This window comes from Bombus impatiens, unplaced genomic scaffold, assembly GCF_000188095.3.
Source record: "Bombus impatiens unplaced genomic scaffold, BIMP_2.2 scf_0142, whole genome shotgun sequence".
Classification (NCBI taxonomy): Eukaryota; Metazoa; Arthropoda; class Insecta; order Hymenoptera; family Apidae; genus Bombus; species Bombus impatiens.
The window spans coordinates 2,332,554-2,357,223 of record NT_176561.1 but is presented as its reverse complement, the minus strand read 5'-3'; the positions used below and the strand labels follow the sequence as shown (position 1 = coordinate 2,357,223).

At 39.0% G+C, this 24,670-nt stretch overlaps 1 protein-coding gene across 1 annotated transcript in view; it reads left to right on the top strand.

Moving 5' to 3' along the window:
• Window positions 1-2,176: 2,176 nt before the first annotated feature.
• Window positions 2,177-24,670, top strand: part of LOC100741298 — a 54,331-nt gene continuing 31,837 nt past the window's right edge. Inside the window, exon 1 of the mRNA XM_003487199.4 lies at window positions 2,177-2,399. The gene's annotated coding sequence lies outside the window, so the exon portion shown is untranslated. The remainder of the gene's footprint in view (window positions 2,400-24,670) is intronic.

Sequence of the window (24,670 nt, the reverse complement as noted above, 5' to 3'; positions counted from 1 at the left end):
CAGAGAAGCCGGAGTTTGTCATTCTTAAGCTTCTCTGCAGCTTTTATCTCGGTGGAATCGGTTTTTGGGATTTTCGACTGGGATGAAACTGCGACGATACTTCCATCGGATACTACGCTTATTTGGATCCGATGGTGATTTTAGCACACTTCTCTTACGGTATTCTAACTGTTGCGCCGTGTCTGAAGTTTGACGTTAAGGATTCTAATTTAAAGTTTGTATTAGGTTATAACAGTTTAAAAGTTAGTTCAGTCATATCGTTAATTAATCTTACGACATCAGAATAATCGTTTTATTTGACTTTGGAACTAGACTTACATTTTTACACACTTTTTGTATCATGCGATTGGTATCGCGTGCTCAGTACGAGTCGATTCTAACATTTTAATACAACCAAGTGAACGAAAAATATATGTAGAGAGTAATATAACGAATTAAAGGCGCAAGCTGCGTGCTTTTTGATTAGACGAAAAATATCATGCCTCGTGATTGATATCACGATGTTTGGCAGTTAAAATCTGGCTTCTTTATTACAGGTTAGCGAAATTTTTACGAGTATCTGATTTTCTACCAATCAGGATATTCCTCTTTAATTTACCTAATGAAATTAGGCAATTGAAGGGCCTCGTTCAACCTCAAGTATTTATTACATTTTCGTACAGTCTCTTTCGTATGTTATTTTAGTAGCTCGGAGTGACGAACGTGTAACGTGTACATAAAGTACTCGTCAAACGTTACGCATGGCAACTTTTATCCAGGTTCTATCTTTGAAATTTGACGTTAGTGGAACGACGGGGCTTATCTATGTTTAACTCAATTAGTATCAAAATATTAGCTGGTTTATTAAAGTTCAGAATGAATTTGATGGTCGTTGATGGTTCGAGATTCGTTGTTGTGTCAGTTTATTCGCGTGAATTGCGAAAAGCGCAAGTCTCAGCTAATTTTTCCTATAAATGTAAAGAATAGGTGCTTCCTGTCTTATTACACGTGGTATCTATCTATAGAACGTACGTATAGAAAAAATCATCATTCAATTGGAATACAAATGTCTTCTGTCAGGACTGAAAGGTGTTTCTAATTTCGCGACTCGAATGCAACTGAGTTCTAACGCTGGAAGCTTCGTATAAATGTCATACCGCAGTTGCATAAAATTACTTTTAGCTTATCCTATGAAACAGAAATAACGAAATTCTTTTTCGTAGCTTTTATCGTTAATTTGAAATGACAAATATAAGCTGGAAAAATTAGAAGTCGCGCGTTATTTATAAAAGCTGCGTTAAAAAACTAGGCTGCGACGTAGTAGCATATGGATTCATAACTGGCACAGGTGTTTCCGTAATTACGATCGTGTTCACAGAATACATCGTGACATGTCGGCGAACTTCATAAGCCGACATTGCAAGCTTCGTTGCGATAGAATCGCAGTGTGTGCCATAGTTGGTAAATCGATGTACACACGCAGCTCGCGTCTCTGTTTATTCTTCGCTCATCCATCTCTTTTCTCTTCTCTAATCCACCGATCGTGCCGTTTTTTCGCCATTTTCTTTTTGTTTCCCTTGCATTTTGCTATCCACTGTGCTACCTTCCTTTCTACGTTCCCTGTACTCTGTCATTTTGCGTCCCTTGCAACCACTTGAAAAAACATCCCCCTTCAGTGTCCATTCTTTTACATTATTTTCCTCCTTATCAAATTTTATCGCAACATTTTCCCTTATTTCTCTTGAAATTTATCCTTTCTAGTCCTCCGACCTGTCTTCGAAGTTCTATCTATCTTCCTCTACCGAATCGTATCCGCAAAACAATATCTCGTCCTTCCAGTTGCTCGTTTCACTTTCTTCCTCTTCTTCCTCAAATTCTCTTCCACATTCTTCCATTTCATTCATTTCTTCGCCTACACGCATACACACGTACATCAATCCTGCGCAACACCTTGTACCACCTTATACTATCTTTCTCCAACGGGACTTCTTTGCTTTATCGCACAATCCACTATTCCTAACCCCTCTACCCGTCGATCGCGGTTTCATTCTCGCCCTTTCACCCTTTCCCGTCTATCCAACGTTTCCCACATTCCCTTCTCCCTTCTTCTAACCCTTCCTCGCTGTACATCCTCAACCCCTGTACGCCGCCACCCCCACCAAATGAACGAGAGCGCCGGCCCGAAAGCCTCGGTTGAGTCAAGCTCCGGCACGGTTCAGACGAGTTCAGTCGCGCCATTCGGCCGTGGTGTTCACGTGCCATCGCAAGCTTGCAATACGTCTGTCGTTTCGTCGTCCATAAGAGCGGAAAAACATACCTAAAGAGGGAAGGGAAACGGAGAACGAGAAAGAGAGGGAGTGAGGCAAGTGGATCGCACGCGTTCGATGTTCCCGCTCGGAGAGGCCTGCCACGATCGCAAGGTAGATCCTTAGATCGTAAGCTCGTTAGATGGTTTGTTTTGACGGCCGGTCCCGCGTGCTCGTGCTAGTGCGATGTGTCTGATCCGTTTTTTTTACAAAGACTTCTTTTTATTTTATGATCACATTCGGTTCTTGTTTGACATGCGACCTGTTCTTGGTGATTTTGTAATAGAAATTCGATTATCGAGCAGTTGGATTAATTTTAATTAGTCTGCTTTTTTAATTTGTGTTACCAGTGAGTCGACGAGGGACCCGTTTACTAGGGACCAATTTAATTAGATTCATACGGGCTCGATGAAAGAGCGTAGATTGCGATCTGTCGTAGTTTTGGAGGGAAATTGATTTCCGACCCGCGCGAATGAATCGCGTTTCGAATCACCGACGACCGTTCTTTCCTCTCTCTCTACCTCCTTTCGTGGAATCAATTAAAAATCATTTATACGAGGCGGCCGGCACGGTTGCTAATTGACCCGTGAATTTTGTTGATTCCACGTCGATTTGAATCGACGTTTTGCCAGCTGATGTCGCGATCCATGACGAATTTTTCTATTGGGAACAAATCGATCGAAAAGCCGTTTGCCGATATCTGGAACGATATTAGATTTGCAAAATTCCCATTGAAGGTTGTCAGTTCGATAATTCGCCGGAAATGAGAGGAGAGCTTCTACTTGATTTTCCGTATTTTCAAATATTTCATTTATTTTATTTGAAACGTTTGAGGTATTTTAATTAACTTTTAGAGTATAATTAGCATAGATCGCTCGAATCTTGTTAATATTTTATCCGCGCTTCAGGCAATTTTTCTTTCAAATCCCCCCACGTCCGACGACCGTTCTTTTTTGTATCTTTCATAAGCGCAAATTGTGCTTTTCCACACGAGTGCTTTGTATCTCGCGGAAATAGATTTAAATATTCATAATTTAGAATGTTGAATTTCCTCTTGGCCTCGTTTCGCAAGCCGAGTGCCAGAAGGTACGTGTTACCACGATTCCCGCCATTTTGTATAAGTCTAATTAATCCTTGAGAGGATACGGGGAAACTTGAATTAATATCGTGCGACTCGATGCACGACCACAAGACGAAAGGGAGGGAGGGAGAGAGGGAGAGAGAGAGAGACAGACAGAGACAGAGAGAGGGAGGGAGGGAGGGGGAGAGGGAGAGAGAGAGAGAGAGAGAGAGAGAGCAAATTTCGCGAACGAGAAGCTGCCGTCCAAGTGGAAGAAACTTTCCCCGCCAGACCAGACGACATAACTTCCCGCTTTTGAGGCTTCCTTAATTTGCGCTCCGCGTCATTTGAAACCAGCCAGCCGTCGTTTCTACTGAAAACCATAACTGTTCGAAAATGTTTTCAAGTGCTTCGATTCATTCTTCGACTACGCTTTGTCTTTAGATTATTTAATTATTGGTTTTCTACGAACCAGATGACAAGGAGATCGAGGAATTCGTATACGAATAGTTTTAGGCAGATCGGGAAACTTTACGATATTACGAGATGCAAAAATTCTTGGGAAAGTTCAGGAACCTTGGACTTTTAACCTTTGAGAGTACCGAATTTCTTTCGGCAAGCCTTCGTGTATTTTATCTTCTACTGATCGGCCGAATGAAGGGAAAATAGAGAAAAGGGGCTAGAAATAGCGATAGAAGATTGGATTGTGTGTGAAATTTCTAGAAGAAGCAAGCAAAGTGCGCGGAGAAGTATACGGCTGTGAAAATAAACTAATAATAATTAGTTTACTAAACTTTTAGAAATTTTAAATATATGGTTTATGACAGATTGTTTCACAGCTTACATACTGCAATTACATTCGTAAAAAAGATTCCAAAGAATGATCAAAATTCGCCAAAGGTTGTCGATTGATTTATTGAACTAACTCATTAATTTCTAACTACTTCGCGATTTATTATCTTATGATTTATTCTTATAACTAGTTCGCTATATTTTTACTTTCAAATTTATACCGTTTTATATTTCTATGACAAGCGTTTCATATCCTTTTCACATCAAAACTGAAACATTTAAGATTCCACGCTTACACGAAAATTCTAAGCTAACTTGCCCTGCTAAAACTCAAAATTATCCGCGTCTACGCACTGATAAAGAGTCACCGCAGCGAATTCAATTCGCGTCTAACACAACACGAGACATCCGAAGCACCCCGTCGAGGGTCGCAAACGCGGGGCGTGGTTCAGCCACGCGGATACGAACCGGATTAATTCGTCGGGACTGATTAATGAAAAAAAGAAGAAATAAAAAAAAAAAATCGTAGCCGGGAACGTGTGTCGAACGCGGGCCGCGGATTTTGAAACGGATAGAAAAAAGCGAAGTGGCAATCGAACGGACGGGGCCAGAGAACTGCGGCTAAAAAGCGATATCGTAATTAATCACGTCGCTTGGAGCCGGCTCGAGACATGCTGGATAGGTTGGAAAAACAGGGTGGAACAGGATGCGCGTGTTGCCTCTGGGGGATGATCAGTGGAAGAGAGCAATTTCTAGCGTGCACTCACCCTCTCAGCTGTTTCATTTCGTTTCTTCGTGCACTCGCGCGTCGTCTGTTCCGCGTTTTCGTTGCACAAGTTAGTTAGGCTCGATTCTAGTCCGCCCCGATCCCGCTCCCCCCGGGCTTCATCGGGAACAATTTCAATTTCGTCCGGAAGCCCGCGACGATCACCAACTGCATCGCGCAGTGTTCGAAAGCGGCTGTCTGTTCGGGTGAAAACTGTAATTTTGGTCGTGTTCTATTATCGAATTCTCTTTTTTAAATCTCGAAATTTCCAAAGATTCCCAATTAGGATATTGTTATATGCCTTACAGATTTTGTAGAGGAAGATGCATACTTGAATTTTCCAATGAGAGGATTAGAAAAATTTGATGACAGTTTCGAGTACGTGCACTCAGGAATGATAAATTTTTAACGCGTTTAATTTGCCGTTTTAAGTAAAACTGTATGGATCGACGCGGATAATTTTGAGATTTATGCTTTCGGTTTCTATAAAAAGTCAAATGCTACATTTCGTAACCTTCTTTGTAGTTTAATCTCGAAGTGGGTATTGTCGATACATTTGTTATTTAATTGTTCCAGTGACTTTATTATATCATATCTGCGGGCTATCTATGAACTATACGCAATGTCTCGTAAGAAAGGGATTCTACGTGAAAAAATAAATATAATAACTGAAATAGTTAATACTTGAACAGTATCCCATAACTTTTTCATGGTCTGACAGCTGTTTCAGTCGACGAGAACGCTGAACCGCACTCGGCGCTTTTTTTAAGCGATAGAAAGCCTTGTTCTACGTCGCGCTGGTGATGGATTTATTTCCCTTCGTTCTGTTTTGGAAACCGATTTCTGGTTATTAGTTTCTAGCTTTGTTGCGCGGTTTACGTAGACGGATTGACGAGCGAACATCGACGGGTCCCCGGGGCGGGTGAAGTTTACAGAAACGCGTTTGTTTCTTCTTTTGTTCCGTCGGTTAAAAAATAGCGGCATGTATTGTCGGGGATATGTTGCGAATTGCAGAAATTGTTTGCCAGTGAAATTTTTTACACTTTTAATTGCTATTTTGCGAACGGTGTCGAGATTCGTCTCGAAAGGGATTTACATTTGATTGAAATCGGATGCATTATGCGTTCATAATACGCCGAAAAAATGCAGATTTCAACGAATGGTCGAAAGGGAAAAGAAATGAAATCGAAAGGGGTTAATCGCTGTACAGCGATAAAATCAAGAGTTCCAAGAGACGAGCGAATAGAAGAAAAAAATTGTGATTTCCTTTATATCATATGCGCGCATATATTATTTACATTACTACGTAGTTTTAATGGCTTTTATCATAAAGTGCTTCACGGATGACAGCCAGTTATAATCTGAAAGGGATGTACGTGTATTAATACGTTCCATCGAAGTTGCCTTATTGTGTGTGTTTCGTCAGAAAATTATTTACTTTCGATACATCGAGACAAAAATATAAAATTGTAATTTCATCTACATATTGACATTTATATTACCATTTATAAGTATACGAATGCTTTGATTGATTTCTAACAACACTATGTGAATTTTACATAGGTGCCTACGTTAATGGTGAATTAATGACTAGAATCACCAGACTATTAATCTAAATTACCTACTACTCTAAAGACATGGCAATAATGTACTTTGCCATAGGAAGCAACCTTTTCTTCAATGTTTTAACGTTACGATAAATGATAATTTTAAAATTGTGGAAAGGCCGTAGAAATCCAATGGTAAGAAAATTTGGTACAGAAATAAAAAAATCAACAGAAGGCGATGTCGATCGGTTTAGCTTCCAAAAGACTAAATTCATTTTTACACCTAATAAATTCCAGATGGAATAAAGTACACCGATGCATTGGAGTTCTTTGAATTGTACGGCACTATCCCGGGAATACGTAAATTGGTCAATATCGATTGACGATCTCCGGGTTGCCCTGGATCTTCGATTTTCCGCAACCAGTGACCTGGAAATTCGCGCATCGGAATTTCCATAGATCGTGAAATATATGAAATATTTTCACGGCATAGTGTGTTTTCCTCGGCTTAATTCTACTCTCTTGGGGATTTTACCGTGCCGGTTATATTTTTCCGCGAGGTAAACTTTCGAATGCATTAAGCGCGGCTTGTCCAATGAAATACGATGGGAACTGGATAGGCTGATGCTGGAGGGACGCGTAATGAAAAGGAATATCTGCTTTCGTGCGCGCGATTTACTCTATTTTGGGTCTAACGTAGTCTAACTCGGATTTCACCTACTTTAAATTGAAAATAAAAAGAATGAAACGAGATTTAATATAACGATATTTACCGGGATAATTTAAAGTAGATACTAAGCTTTGTAGCACGTACATAGCTAAACTAGATATGATCTAGATAGAGTGGCTTTGTGAAAGTATAAAAATTTTCATGTTTAATTTCGATTAAGTAGTGTTTGTATAAATATGAACTTAGTTATCTTAGACGTGGTAGTTAAATTGGACTTGGTTTAAAATGATTTTATGAAAATATAACAATTAAGATGTTTAATTAAGATGTTTAATTAAGTGACATTCGCGTAGATATGAATTTAATCAGTCTGGGGCTCTGGTTTATAATCTGTGGAATTGTGACCTCTATGGGGATCGTTAAGTATTTTTTTAAGGGTTGCTGCCTTTGTCTCTTTTTATTCTGTAATACATATTTTCTTTACCTTATCAAAAAAATTTTTTTTATATGGAGCAAAAGGAGATCGCAAAGTTATTTGACTATTATAAAACGGAGTCGCTGTTCAAGAGAAATTCCTTAAATTTCAAGCAATCGTAGTTTGAAAAGTGGAAAATTAATATTTGCAGGAAATAGAATCGATTTGGAAAATTGCAAATATTCCCAATTCGTTTTATTTTCAACATAAAAAAATCAATTTCGTTCCGTTTGAAATATCTTTAAAGCGAAAACAAACGAGCGACGAAGAAGGAAGTAGCTTAAACGACGATATTCGCGGAATGCAACGGGAAAATTTTAAGTATACCGTGAAGAATCTTGAACGAAATTCACTTATCGTTCTATGCTTCACGTTCGTGCGCATCAAATGTAAGATGTTTCGTTTCTTCTGGAAAATTGACATTGGCATGGAATTCTGAATCGCGATTGAATAGCGTTGGTCGAGTTATCACGAGCAGATTGATCAGATTCGATTGAAATCTCGCTCTCCGTTTCTTTTTTATTCTTGAATTGAGAGTTCTGAAATCAAATGAATAATTGAAAATTCTTCCTGTATTCGTTTTAAGTTTTTTAATCTCGACGTATATACGCAGATATTTTTTTAAGATTCACCGAGGTATGAATTGTTACGTATGGTATTTCATACGTATGTTACGATTTAACAGAGTAGGATATGAATATTTGTAATAATTTAGTCCAACGTAGAAGCAATTCGCGACGAAGGAAACTGCCAAGAAGGAGGACAACAATTTCCAGACATCTTTAACAACACTCGAGACGAACCTAAGATGTCTTTCACAACACTGAAGTTTATCCAAAGAAAAGCTCTTACTTTTTCTTCTTCTTCTTTGATTCCTATCGGACAGATGCCTTACGAAGTTCTTTGTAGATATAGTCATCTTACAAATATAATTGAACTCTGTTAATCTTTACATTTTTGCAAGCATTTTACATTTTTTCTTAAAAGTAAATGCAGAAAATAAAATGCACATATTGTTGCGATTGTTATGTCGATTTGTCTTTGTCGGCGTTTCTTTGGAAAATCAAGTATAGTTTCGACTTGCTTATTCAATTCGCCTTTGATATCGGATTTGCTTTGATCTCAATTTTCACATGATTCAAGCTAAAGGAAGGCTTGAGACTGTGAAACTGTTAGCGATATCGGGGATATTAAAATTGACGTGTAAACGATGTCTAAATAGAAATTAATACACTCTTGTTCTGTGACAACGTATGATGCACAGGCTCGACACGATTCTGTCAGTGGAAATGAAGCTTAATAGTCACGTTGCATTCACATCTCCGTGTTTACGTCACGTCGATGCCACGTGTTTGCCGTTGTGTAAAGCAAAGGGACAGCTTACAAGGAACGTTTGGACAACGATCGATCCGTCGAATTTTGGTTTGATTTCTCTGGATTTACGCTTTCTCGGTCCTTAGCAACATTTATTCAAAAACTTCAATTTATTTAAAAAGACCGATATTTTGCTTCTAAGTTCTGAAGAATAAAGTCATTGCAATTTGATTTAACCGTAATTTTCTGATTAAAGATATGCATAGATAAATATATTTGCTAAAAATAAACAATTGTTCGGATAGTAACAATTGAACGGTAATGTATGTGCACGTTGTGTTAGTATTATGTTATCACATATAAATAAAGCAGGAAAACGCATTCAATTCGCTATTCAATGATTCCTCGCATCAACGCGACGTTTTCAGAAGTTCAATCATTATCGTATTCATATCGCAGCAACGCTCGCAAACTATACACATAAAAGCTTTGTTATTTTCCCTTGCATTATGTATTTTTTCCTATACATTTTACTTTCGTTTCTTCAGCTACAAGTTTCATATTTCGATGATCGTTGATTCTGATATTAAACCGAAATATCGGAAGGCTAAGAAAAATTTCAAGACATTTCACTCGTAAAATAATGGTGCACATAAATAGGGCGTAATAAATCGAAATGTTAGAACAAAACGATGATTGGGAGGAGACGAAATCATTGGAAATTGAGGAAAACCGAATTGGTCGAACTGCGGGAGACTGTTCGATTCTTGAAAATTTCATCGCACGTCGTAGTCACGTAAGTCGTTCGGAATTTAATTATCAGAGAGCCGAGCGGGCAGTAAAGTTACATTCGAAAGTTTTCACCGACGTCGTCTACCTTCTGGCTGGCCTAGTTCGATACACGTGTCAAAGTAAATGCGGCCCTTTCGACTGCCTGTCTAATTAGGCGGCCTTTTTAGCCAGGCGTTTGATTAAGTAGCAAATTGCCGGGCGTGCGTGAAAGGAAATTAGGAACAGCGCGCAGAACAAAAGAGGAGGGAGGGGAACAGTGGAATTAGATAAAAAGCAACGCGGGATGGAATAAACTGTGCTTTTGGAAATTTTGGGACGCTTTTGTACCACGAATGTGGAATGATCTTTGGCTACTTTGTGATTAAATAACTCTATATCCAGCGAATATCACAATAGAGAATATCTTTGATATCACGGAAAATCCTATGGAATCTAGTTTGCGTTTCATATGGATCAAAGCTCGTTGGATAATTAATTTTTATAAAACAGGATTATTTACCTTGAAATTTCCACGATCTTTGCCTTTTGCCTGATAATTTTAAATGTCACCGTACGTAATGGAATTTTCTATAAAAACTTGAAAGCATATATTCCTTGTATCCGATGAAAAAAAACTTGCCGACAAAGAAATAATCATTTTCTCAATCGCTTATTTTCAATACCTTCAATATGGTTATACGTTGTTCCAAGATGGAAATTTATCATTGTCAGAACTTTCAGGATGATCTGATACAATAAAATATCTATTGTAAAAGTTATTCTCGAACGTAATCCCATTGGGAAATTGTCAAAAGTCCGATAAATTACCTAAACAACACGTATCGGATTAAAGTGGAACAAGAAAACACGTTCGACTTGGAACGAATAATATGCATAAATATTTTCGAAGCAAACAGAGAGACGCGTACGTAAGATAAAAGGGCAAGGACGGACGCATAAAAACGACAGAATGAAGGCTCATAAAGCAGCGGGTGGTCCTTTTAAGTGAATTGGATTCGATCTGCCGGAGCGGCTCGAACGCTGTATCGTTCGCCTGACGTATGGGGGTGGCTCGTAGGTGTCGGGATGGAATTTTAATTAATGCATCTACGCGAACGATATCTTAGGGACGCCTTCGCCCTTGCTTCCGCGTCTCTACCATTCTATTCGGGGTATTAAGGGAACTCTGGCTCGCTTAATTATTTATTCAAGCCTTTGCCGTTTCTGTCTCTCTTTTTTGTAACGTTCCTTTACTTTTTTTTACTGTATCTTTCGTCGCGCTTGAATAAAGCCGATACTTCTGTTTGTGCCGTTCGTTTTGTTCGCTTGCTGTTAAATTTTCCCCTTTTGTCAAGTTGAAAATTAAGATTTGAATAACGTTCGCTTTTGTCCATTTTGAGGAGCGTTGTATATGGTAATGTTCAAGAATGTTTGGACGCGTCGATGAATGGTGGAAATGGATGGAGAAGTGTCGATTGTAATTGATAGATTGAAACGAATGAAAGGTATCGTATACTGTATGTCGAGCATAGCACGACATTAATAAAGGACAATGAATTTTCGTATTGATCGAGAGTGAAAAATTCTTATACGTAACGATTGTACGTATCTTTCGCTCGCAATTTATTATATTGCATCTCTGCTTCGATGACAATCTATCGGTGAAATAATCATTCGAAAATTTATATTTTACAACTATCCCCAACATATTCAAATATAGATTTATTTGACACTGATCGTTTTCTCACACTTTGGAGATGATACAATAAAAATCCCTACATAAATGATAATTCTTTGTACTGAAAGTTTTCGAACGAGACAAAGGAAGCTTTCATCCTTGAAACGAATGTTCCATCGTTTAATCGACACGCACGTTCACAACCGAATATTTTACAATCAGTTTATCTTCCACATCTGTATTCGAGATGCAAAACTCATTGCACCTTGAATTGATACCGCTCAATTCAGCATTCTGTCCCGTCGATACGTTAATTACTGCGGCCGTCCCAGTTATTAAAAGAGAAAGAAGCATGAAAATAAAGAAGACAGGAAGCTCTTATTTATTTATCTTTTCGGGAAACACAAAGTAGGTCGTGGAAGTGGCTCGGTGGTAGCTACTAATTACCCCACGCTTCGTGCATTCATGGAGACCGAGAGAGGAAGGTGGAATGCGAGGGAAATAAGGGATAGAGAACGTCGTGCTTCTGAATAAATCCCAGGAATATAGCGCGAAAGACGCAGCATGAAAATCCGCAGGACAGGTGGCTGATTAAACCAAACGAACCGTTCGATCGTTTCTGTCTACCAGAAACCGTCTCTCTATGTTTATCTGTTTTAAAGCCGGATTCCACGTTCCATTTAACTTTTCAGGTTTCGTATTTTCTGAACGATGGGACACGGTGAATTTCTTGCTTGATCGGCAATTATTCTTGATAAGTAATGGCTAGAACGAATCGACGATCGTTTTCGGTTGGTTGTGTTAGATTCTGGATCGCCAATGATGAAAATGTTTGGAGATTTAGAAAATTTCTTACTCCATGAAAATTTGTCCTTCGTGAATCGTTTTATACTACCTATTATAGTATTGAATTATACCTAGCGCATAGTTTACGTATAGTGGTAGTAAACCTGCCTCGTTTAAGCGTAGTTATGTCTCAGCTTAGAATGAATTAAGACGACGAAACGCGAGAGAAAGGCCGAGAAATACGGAGAGAGGTAACACAAGGTGATTAATAAAGTGAAACGATACGCTATCCTCGTTCATAAAGTTTTAATAGCCGCAATTTATAAACCGTCTACTCGCGCCAACAACTCTGATAATAATTTCATACAGTTGGGACTATCTTATAATTAAAAACTTGGTGGGAACGTTCGGAGATATCGGTTCTCTTTACGCGGCCATCTACCTAACCATTCTTCGACTATAAAAGAAACGCTCGCAACTCGTAGCTCTCTCTCTCTCTCTCTCTCTCTCTCTCTCTCTAGGTCCTTTTGTCCAAAACTGTGCACCGGTTCGCTACCAAGGCCGTGGCTATCTCTCGTCGTCGAGTTATTTGCGCGAGGTTGAATTCACTTGGTGCCGCGAAATGCACTTTGAAATATCGGCCAAAAATGTGAAGGGAAAAGAGAACGACCGTGAGAAACGGAAGCGTGTGCTCAAAATTCGAGGATTGAGTTCGCTGCTACGAAAGCGCGAGTAGCATTTGTATTGCTTCGCCGATTTTCAGCTGTACACGATTGAAATTTCTTTTCGTACGATCGATATTGAGGCTCGAACGATAATTCACAGGATACTCGGCTTAAGCACTTAACTCCGCTTTAAAGAAATTAATTCCGCTGCACACTTTGAGTCTATTTTCTATCTTCTGTTTATCTATAAATTTCTCTGACCCTCGAATTTTTATATCTCAATTATATCAAGAATACGTAATTGAGAGTGAATATACTAAGTTTTTACGAAAATAAGCGGTTAGTCTCGGGTTTGGTTCCTTGCAAGATTAAAATTTGTAAGTTCTTGCAAATTCACGAATAATTTAACAGCTTGGATGTAAACGTAACTTTGAAAGCTCAAAATTGAACTGAAAGCTTTGTTTTCGTAGACAGACTAAAAAAGGATTTGATCCTGAAAGCTTAAATTCAAATCGAAAGGTCGGTGTTCGTAAGAAGCTTAGATAAATATGTAACCTTGAGAGATCAAATTGAAAGCACTGTTTTCGCGACAAGTTTAAAATATTTAACAGATTGGAGATTCAAGATCGAATCAATCGGTCTTTTCTTCGGTCAGGTTAACAAGATTTGTTTCTGGGGAAACCGAAGATTAAACCCAAGGTACCCCTTTCCGTTCGAGTAAAACTACATGACAAGTTAAAAGCTCAATCTAAATCCGAAACTTCCTTTTCTACGAAAAAATAAATTCCATGTTTCGAAAATTGAAGGCTCTAAAATCAAATCGGAAGATCTGCTTTTTTAGATTAAAAAATGACTAACGTTGAAAGCCGGAGGAAATATAAAACATTTCGTCGAAATAGTTGCGAGAAGTTGAAAGAAATGTTTCTTAAAAGCTTTATGCTCTGAGGTGGCTGACTAAAGGCTAAAACGTTGCAACGTCTAGCATCCCAAGCTATGAAGATCTCGTTTTACGAAAGTTGTATATCGAGGAAATATTGGTAACCTGAGACTCGCATTTACTAGCATAAGGTATCGTCGCTTAACGGACGTTCCATCAAATTCACCAAACAAAGAGACGGTGCTCGGATGAAATGTTGCAGAAAGCGTTGCAGTTCCTATCGCTCTTCGTCCCCTCCATCCATTCGCAAATTTCTTTTTCCCCGAGAACAGAGAACAACCAGAAAATAGAGAAACCGTGCGCGTATCCAGTTCGGTTACGAAGATAACGGCACATGGGAAATCACGACTATTGTCCGCGCACAATAAAGACAATACGCGGACGCGACGTCTGGGTGGGTTGCTAACATCCAGGGGACTCGAAGTGTGTCAGATATCCGTTGAAGAACGCTGTTACGTGTGCATAAAACGGGTGCGCGTTTGCTACGGTTAAGGTTGTAAAACGCTATGATTTTACGACCCATTAAATATGGAAACGGCGCAGAAAAACTTCCGAAAGGAAACTGTTTCTTCTGCCAATTTTCTGTCGGAGATCGTTAGGAGGTAAAGATCTTGATGTGACCACTCATCGTTATATTTCTGCAAGTTTCTATAAAATAGAGATGTTTTCTCTTTACTTGGAGATTGACGTCGCGCTAGTAGCAAGGTTATTAGTATACTGTGGATGTTTGGGTAAATTAATTTTTTTTTTTTTGCTAAAGTAATTATAGAAATCGGAGCCAATCAGAGATTTACAAAATTTCATTTATTTCAAGACCAAGTAATATAAATTCATTCGAACTAATTGAAGTTGAGAATTGGACCAAATAGCACAAAAGATTCGGCTTGTATGAACGTAATCTTGAATTCAAATTACTCGACTAATTTCAGCCTTGGTACGTGCGATAATTTTCTGCCTTTTATCCCAGAACCGCGCTTTCTAAACGTGTATCTGCAAGCAGGAACGTGCATTAGCGACGATATGCTTGCAAGACACGTTCAAAAGGAGTAACATCAGGAACGTGTTAGCAGCAAACACAACACATTCATTTCGCACGTATCAGGCTCGGCGAAACTACGTTACACCGTGGTGTTTCAAGGCATTTCCAGAATCGTTGTTTTTTGTTTTCTAACTTTATTGAAAATTAACAGATTGTTGGAGTTTATGCAATAACTAACGCCTATGCCTGGCATTTTTTAATTTTTATGAAATATCGTTTTCGATCCATTCTTCCATGGAGTCAACGGAACATCCTTTGGCACCGTCAATATTATTTTCACTTTCCATATAAAAATTCATTTTATTCGTCTAATATTCACGTTATCGGAACTAGAATTATATTCTACAAAAACTATCATCTTTTGGATGATTGGTATCGTCGCGTGGGCTATCGGACAAGACATTTGCGTAAAATTTACCGAGAAGTGGTTCTTACACGAGTGACAAAATGGAGATGAAGACGCGAGAGGAAGAAGGAACGATGACAAAAGAGGAGAAGCAGTTGATTATCGTGACGACTGGCAGGAAGGGGATTAATGCGAGGAACGAGCTGGAGAAGTCTCTCCAAGTGGGTTCGAACGAGTTGCCCTGGCTAATCACGTCCTTGCGGATTTTGTTCTTTCGCTTGGCCAAAAACTCGCTGGGCCAAAGTTCTCGAGCTCGTTAGAGGTACAGCTCCTCGAGAAAACTCTGAACAGTCACAAGCTTGGAAATAAGTTATCGCGAGAGAAGTAGAGAAAACGTTCTCGAGCCAAGAAATCAGGAGAACGAAATGATAATAGAGTCCTCCCGAGGACCTGCAGCCCTCATAATCGCCATTAATACTGCTCCTAATCGGCAATCCTTGGTCGATTTGCAATTCTCGAAGCACGCTTGTTATCTCGTCTCGATTAAATCACAAACGGCCAACATTACCCTTTTCCTTGGCTCGCTTGTTTTTCTGTTTCTACGGCACTTTTAATTGCTACGAGACCGCGAAAATGCTGAGAATGGTACTTCTGATGAGAAAAATAACGAGGTTCCGTTGATTGCTTTTTTTCGCAGGCGGTGAACCCGGGTCTTAGATGTCGGGATTAATGTTTGGTGTGCAGTGATTGAATCGGGAGTTCCTTTATTGCAAACTTCGTCATTCCTTTGTTACACGACAGTTTGTAAGTTTGTTTGGTGTAGAACTCGCGCGTGGTTATCGTACAAATGTTTGCGCTGTGTTGTAGCGCGTAAAAGTCTTGTGCTATCGGTAATAGAGAAGCTCGTTAATCATAAATAACGATATTTCGTTAATGGTATTTCGTTCGTAATTTTTCCTACTTCATAAATGTTTTAAAGTTAAATGCTATACAAACCACATACAAACCTGTAGAACGATTTAAATTGAAAAGAAATAGAATCGTAAAAAGGTAAATGAATTCTTCGCAAATTATACTTTTAATCATCATTTTGTCATTAGTTCATACTATGTATTGTTAATATGTATGTATTGAACAAAGCGTCGATTCGTGAACTGCAGTGTTTTGTACGTGGTAGTGTAGGGTAACAGTTTCATGAGACAAATTCCACACAGATGATAACCGATATTCCAATACTGAACTTTTCAAGCATCGACAAATAAAAGAGCGACGATAAAATTTCAAAGCTTCGCGACAGATGTCTATAAAACGACAATAAAGATCAACGATAATCATCGACATCGGACAACTTTTACAATTTCTCTTTATCGCAAACAGTCAATGCGTTTACGGAACGTTCGAAAAAAAGGCCAAACAAACACGGAACATATGCTTCCGTGCTGGTGTTTAAACGAAATTAGAGAGGATCGTGGAAAAGAAGAACGATAATGGAACCAGGAAACAGCTCTTAGCTGCAACTAAACAAATTTTCCTTGCTTGTGAACAAATTTTCGATACCCGCGCACGGCGTCTACTAGCAATTATAATCGCTTTCTTTTTTTAATGAAATCTTTTTTAACAAAATTTATTAAGTGAATGTCATTTCGGTGCGGCAGTTTCGTTGAAAGCGTTTCAATTATGATTTGAGGCCGTGTTTCGCTCCAACGAAGTTATTTACTCTCGCGTTCTGCACTTTACTTGTAATTGCTCCTATATCTTGTCACCCTTTTTTAATTATTTTACATCCCACTGGACATGACAAAAAGAAAGATATAATTAATTATTCGGCTTTTATTCGGTAATTCGTTGTCGTCGATATTTGCGTTTCGACAGATTCGAACCTTCTGGTCGATCCATAAACTCGCGGTAGAAATACGCGAACTGCTGCTTGGTAAGTTCCTGAAAGCCTTTTTAATTATCCTGCTCCCCGGCCAGTGTTATATTTTAATAAAATCGCGCTGCTTTTTCCTACATTTTATTCGCAGCTCTCGGCCACTTTCCATTGCCGCTTTATTCAGAGAAAGAAACGTAAAACTGTTATTGACGTTATAACATCCGGCTGTTCGTTTCGATACATCCGCTCATTTGTATTATCATCATTTGCCGTCGTTTCTTTCACGAACCCATTGTCGTGATTCTCGTTATTAGGAGAAACGTTCGAGCAAATGAATAAAAACGTAACAACCATCGATATTAATCATTTGATGTCTTTCGTTAAGCGATATATGTTACTCGTAATTAATTAAAATTAATACAATATAGCGAAAACGAAAAACAATATCGTTATTATTACAATTAATAATTTTATCATTACCAGAGACATTTGCGCGTTTTTGATAAGAAACAAATTTGATACCAGTGATTTTCATTGATTTGGTAATTCCAGAGTTGAATGGGAAGAAAATTAATCTACAAAATTATTTCAATGAATTCTCTTTTCTTTGAAACATGTCGTTAAGTACCAATACCAGAAGTCGATCTGGCAAGCAAAATTAATTTCGAACCTCGAAGATGTACTTGCGCCAGGAAAATCGTTTATCCCCGAGTATATCCGGCGAGTACAGTCGTGTGCGATTTATAATTAATTCGTGGCGTAGACGAGCGTATGAGGCCACTTTTCGTCGCCTGTGCGTGACAGAATGTGACTACTTGCGACGAAGACTCGGCGAATTCGGCGGAACTAGTTTTTGACGGGTGCAATCGCACCCACGCTGGCCGGGTCACGCGAATTATTCAAAAACGGGCCAGCGGGGAAGCCAGGTCAGCGGCCAGCTCGCTTCCTAATTCGTCGACCGTCGCACCGGAGCCTGCATCCGGCGAACTTGTAGCGAAATCGTTTTAACAAGGTCGTGTGGATGCTTCATGGATAGAATAGCTATGGAATTGTCGCACGACGTAAAATTACTTGTTCAGTAGTGTTGGACTAGGCTAAGGAAAATCGATAGTAAAATTTAACCCCTAAATATATGATATATTCAAATATATTCAAAGATTTTGAAATTGGTAACTTATGGGTCAGGAGGATAACAGAAAAGTGATTCTAAAATTTTGTTATTTGGAAGGAGAAACTCTGATGTATAACGTAAAAGAATGCGTTTTATACCTTAATCTCTTCAGAAACGAATTTATGAGAGTTGGAAAAGGATTATTACCTTAAATTTTTCTGAAAGACGTAATTACGCATACATATGTAGCCATTGTCTATTAATTATTCTTCGAAGGAACATTTATTCACAATAATGTTCATCGTATCTTTTTGTGGAATTATGCTTAAATTAAAAAAGAATTAAAGATGCTTGTACGTATAGAGTATACAGTATTCCTTTGGTACTAACGAAAACGGGATAAAATAGAATATCGAAACCTACTCGACATGAAAGAACAGTAAAGGATTGAGATCGTAATGTATAATAGGTACTTGAGAGAAATAGCATGGACATCTAAGAAATTAAATCTAGCAACTTCTTTTTTATCCTCGGTGAATTATTTATCTGAAAATATTTGTTTTCGGTTTATAATATTTTTTATATAAGTACAAAGTTCTCAGTTATCCAAGTCAATATTTTTTGTTCTACAGAACGCGCTTCTTTTTTCCAAGTTAAGCAAAGTTTACTTTTGCTCTTTCCACTTTTATCGTTTTATTATAACCAACGTCCTACGGGTTAGCCAACTTGATCCACACGGTTACATACAGTTTATAAAGTCCTCTGAGTAAACGCGATAAGAAAAATGATGTATGTTGGCGAGAAGTGGTGAAAATTTTATGGGAAACGGGCCGGCGTGAACGACTCGGCGTTGACAAACGCTGACCGGAGCAGGGGTTCAGCTGTTTTTCTACATGATTAAAATCGTCTACATCGGTTGCTGGGAAATTTCATCTCAATGTGCACTTGATTGTGTTTAAATGGCTAATTAATCGCAGTTAAACGTCGTTCAAGGTGAGAAAATCCTTCTGAAGAATCCTCGTGCAAATACTGACGGTGTTATTTTTTATATGACGGCCTTATATATAGACGGTGTTATAGCTTACAATGAAAACGAGGCGTCATATAAGAAAAGGATCGAATACGTAGTATAAAAAGTCGCGATAAAATGTCAACAAGCGCGATGTGACAGGTAATAGCGACGAACAAAGGATTTATGATCATGCCATTTTATTTTATACATATTTCCTTTTTTTTTTTTTTTTTTAATCATTCTTAACATTTAACAAATAATTACTTTCGTTATGTCCATGAGAATGAAGTTCTAGTTAATCATAATTCAGTCTCGATATTTTCGTTTCAACCTTTTTTTTCATCGTTTCAATCCACGTAGTAACGCGGTTTTTATTATCCTGAACAAACACAACGAGATGACAAAGGTTAGAATGCGAAATGAGTGTAGCCTATGTTCCGAAATTTTATTCAAATAGGCTCTTTCCGAACGTCCCATGCTGAGATTTAATATTTTATCAAACTCGGTGGCGTAGCGGAAATCCCCATGAATGCAGTTAAAAGATTGGCTTGTCCGCACCAACGAAACACGCAACCGGCAATCAGAGAAATCAATTTATAGAAAACATGCACTGTGTACGTGTACAGTTTGCAAAATTTCAATCTTCCCCTTTCGTCCAACATCGCAATATGTCGTGCCTCTTATCGGCTCTTTTAAGCCCGCTATTTTCCCATTTTCCTCTCTTGTTCTCAAAAAACCAGCCAACTACGCGCGTTATCGACATCTCAAACCAAATAACACCCGAAATACTCTTTTGATAAATTTCTCTTGCAGCAGCTCATAAAAATATTCCCTAGCACTTTTACACACTTTTCATGAATATATTATTGCGTTATACGGAAAAATGCTGTTGATCTTGAAATTGAGGAATTATTCCTCTCGCTATTACTTATGCTCCATAAAATAACGTAACTGTTACATATTTAAGTATTCTGTTCTCGTGATTTAATCTGTACACAATTTCAAATTAGTTTCAGATTTTATCGATCGCGTTCATGACATGAAATTTCAAAATGTTTAGTATAAAACACACATATATATAACATTTTTAACGACAAGTTGTGAAATACTTCCGTGCGTTACTATACCTTTTTCTCCAAAATTTCTCTCTTCTTCGACCCGAATCATAGCCAGAATGTTGGTTGCGCTTTCTATCAGCGGACTGGCGATATTTCTAATTAATTTGTGAGCGATCGGACCGAGGACTGTTCGTTTTATTTGTCGTCGAGGCGGCACACTGGAAGGGTGGCTCAGTGACCTGGCTGTGACCTGGTTTTCGAACCCCCGGATCGACCTTCCGCCACCCACCTGCACCCAGTTCGCTGCCAGCGAACCGAATTTCTGGTTTCCGCCTCTCGTCATTTCCTTCGCTAAGTATATCGCTTCGTCGGCCTCTTTGCTAGCTACTGATGCGACATCGCCTGTTATTGTTGCTTCAGACGTTCGATTCCTTCTGTACTTTTTCTGTTCGTTCCTTCTATTGCGAAACTCTGAAGCGATTCGTATCCATTTATATATCGTATATCTACGGATTTACGTAGATTTAGTACTGACATAAGGGTTACATAGCGAAGATCCTTCTTTCTTTTTTTTTCCAGATTAAAGTGGAGAAGATGGAGTGGAGTAGATGAGATCATTAGGAGTTTGTAGGTGTAAGGAGAGACGACTCGTAAAAGGTTTCCTTGCTTTTCGATAGAAGGTGGAGAGGCAGGATTGCGAGACGATAAGTTGTCGTTAACGAGTGTTCGAGGGTATAAGTAGTGCTTTTCTGATGAAGGTCGTTAGAGGGAAGTAGGTGTGGTTTTTAATTGGAGATGCTTCGGCAAAGATTCCTCGATATTCGGCTCGTAATTAAGACGAATGTATAAGAGTCTTACATGTTTGTCCTCGGTAACATATCTTGACTCTTGCAACGACCAAATTGCGGATACCAGACGTCTGTAATATCAAGTCATTCCATAAGTTGCTCTGCATTTTCGATTTTTAATATCAGATGATAATTGCTGTAACTTACAGTTAACAATTGGAAGAATTATAGATTAATGGAGACTCGATAAATATTAATGAATCGACAAGCGTACATATGTACATACGTATGTTAATACTACATTATTACATTACATAAGATACGACTTAGTACATTTAGATATTTTACCGAGGACTAGGAAGAAAAATATTTTGCCTAAGTCGGTGTCGGTATAATTTGCGCATCTTCAAAGAACTTTCTATGAAATCCCGGTGGAATTGAGAGCTGAAAGGACCGAGGAGAACGCTGTACGTGATTTGCGTATTATGTATAAGTATTATGCGCAAAGTAGAGGCGTGTTATACTCTAAAAGAGGAAAAAAAGATGTCCGTGAAAGGACCGGAGAATATCACCGAACTTTTCTCATTCTCCTTCCAGCATAAAAAGTATTTAACGAGTCCGAGGATGGCGGCTTGTGAAAGGATCGGCATGGAAGTATAAGTCCTGCCAGTAAAATAATTTATTAATAACTACACATGAAATATTTTACACGAGGTTTTCCTTTCCTTTGTTAGCCTGTAAAACGCATTAAAATCTAATTGGGATGATTTTTTCGGCTATTAACTCCAGGAAATCTACGGTATTACTTGCGAAAGCACAAAGAACAAAAATCAAAAAGAGAAAGTTCCTTTAGTCTTCAGAAGGCTTAATTAGCGAAGAAATCGATCCGCAAAGCGGAAGATCCGGATACGAATTCCAATTCCACGATAATCCAATCGGTCAATTCTTTCTCTCTTCTCTTCTGCAAAGAAGCGATCGACATTGAACACCGCTCGTATCCTCGCGTTTACACGACAAAATTTACTCTCCAAGAAGCAGACGTCCGATAATCGTTCTAGCAAAGAAGGAATTCCTTATTTACTTTTCGTCCTTTTTTTCATTTTTCCTCCATGAAGGTACGTGCTATTTGACTGAGAGAAGCATGGAAAATAAAAGCCTCAGTTTAATGGGCCAACGATAATTTGTAGCAAAAAGCTAGGCAGAATGGTGCGATTAAGCGACGAAAATGGTATTTGCGCGACGTTTTGTGCTATCATGTGGACGTGCATTGGACGAAAACGAAATTCGACACAGTCCTCCGAAACAAAAGCGAGCGGAACATTCGATTCGATGGTGAATGAAGCCAGCCACGGCTGTGTCACATTGTAAACGACTGAAAAGCGGGATGGAGGGCTCGTTTCGACGGAAAGTTGCTGCTCGACGAGGAAGTTGGATAACGTAGTACGCTGAAAAGCATTCGAAAAACGCAGCGAACCGTTCGGCTCCTTGGCCAAGGAGCTCGTTCAAATTTTACGTTGTATCGACGTCGAGAGATTGAGCGGGATGTAGGTCATTCGGAAAGAACGAGGGTTATTGGCTTTACGCTATTATTATGTATTGTTATTGGCGTCGATATCGGTACCGCTCTGCGTTCTCCTTCCTAACCGTGCACGCTATTTCCACGGTAGTTGCGGTTTTCTTGTTATAGTTCTCTGTGGTTTTTGAATTCCTCGATTTTTTTTTTTTTTTAGATATCGTCGATGAACGAATTCTCAGAGAATCGTTAACGCTACGTTATCTATCGGAGACGAAAATTTTGAAGGCATATCAAGCAATGGAGGAATTTGTGGAAACGAAATGCTTCGGATATAGCAGCTCATGCGTGTTAGAGAAAGAAATAAGAAGACAAAGAATGTAGAAAATTCCATAAATAAGTATAAATAAATTCTTCCAGTATTTAAAGTTCTTAGGATAGTATGGTATTGGACATTAAGATCGTGTTTCGAACAATATTTAGAATTATAGGTGATAATGGCTACGCAAGTAGAATATATCCGCGTGTCATCAGTCAGTCGGAGTAATGCCATAGAGAATAAGTCAAGCAAAGTAACTGCGTGTCCATTAGATAGCGTAGGAATCCCCAGTGTACGCCAGTGGATACGCCAGAAATTCATATTTGTAAACGAGTAAAACGGGATCGTACGTGACCAAGCAGATAGAATAGAATTATACGTCAGTTGACTGAATCGGATGGGATGATATATTTCTGAAGTAGTAGAACGGTAGCATAATATATGAAACGCTAAATAGAGTGTATCTGTACGAGTTGAATATCGGGATAAATCTGTGACAATCCGACAAACAGAATCTGCTCGTATATAATCAGAGTGCGATAAGACTATTCACGAGTGAACCGTACACTTCAATCTCGCAATTTCTTAGACAGAGAAACGGAGTCAAGGGTATTTTTACGAGTGTTTTCCGTTATCGAGATTACCCGTTCGACTCTGAAGCTATCGACTTAATATAATAGCTAGTTTCTTTGGTGATTTGAAAGCTCGAACGCGAAAGTTGGTTAGGTCTGGAGCCAAAGATATTATTGTGTGATTTGCGAGCTGGCGTCTGCCAGATCCGAGAGTTGCTTCGCGATGATTTAATTAAAATAGTTTCAGACGATCGATCGTACCTCGAAACAGACACTGATATTTTTGTTCGTATTGTTGCACAATGGCCACTCGAAGTGGAATTCGCCAACGTTTCTGTAACGATGAACGTCGTTTAAATAGCAAATTCGCGTACGAAACTATGGAGTTGATCGGTCGAGTGTCGTCCACGAGTTGAAATTCTCCAGACTATCGGCGAATTACGTCGGTAGAACTGGAATTAAGCGTTGCCATTACCAATAATAATATCGTGCTTTCTTTCTCGAAAACGCAAGCTTGAAATAAATTACGTAACGACGACAAACATTTCATAGCCACGTGTAGTCCTGCTTTTTTTTTTTGGTCATTCGTTAACGTTTTTTCGCCGACCTGTAACAGCTCGCGATAAAACCTCCAACCCGGCGACTTCTTTCACACGGTGACCGACAAAAGATAGAGAAGATAAAACCTCGAGCGTTATCTCGAGCCTAGCCATTTGTCGATGGAACGAGCAAAAAGCATTCGACTTTCCGACCCCCTTCCCACATTTTTCTAATCTTCGATCGCGCGAAAGCTTCATCTACAACCAGCTTGATAGAAACCCCAACAATTTTCCACATCGTGACTATTACTACGAACATCTCGGGAGTTTATGCTAGACGAAGCGAACGTTTCGTATTAATCTTACCGAATATTGCAGTCCGATGGTACACACTGGTACGTATTGCTGTATAATTGTACACGGTCACACCTGATATCCCCGATATAAACTCTCTATTCCATGGATCGAAGCGAAATAACGACAGCCGGCGTAGTGACCAGGAGGCAAAGCCGTTCGTCGATATTTTCCGGTTTATTCGAAGCTAAAAGGAAAACAATCTCGAAATCGAGACACGTCAAATCGCGAGCGTGCTTCCGACTTTGCGCCTCCATTTTTCTCCTTTCGTTACGCTTTCGTTAAGGTCACGGCGAATTTAGGCCAGCCATTCCCTCTTTCCCCCTGTGATTTTACTTCCCGTGGTTTATCCGCACCGACCGAAAAGTATGTTTCGTTGTCGGCTCGACTAGCCGACGCG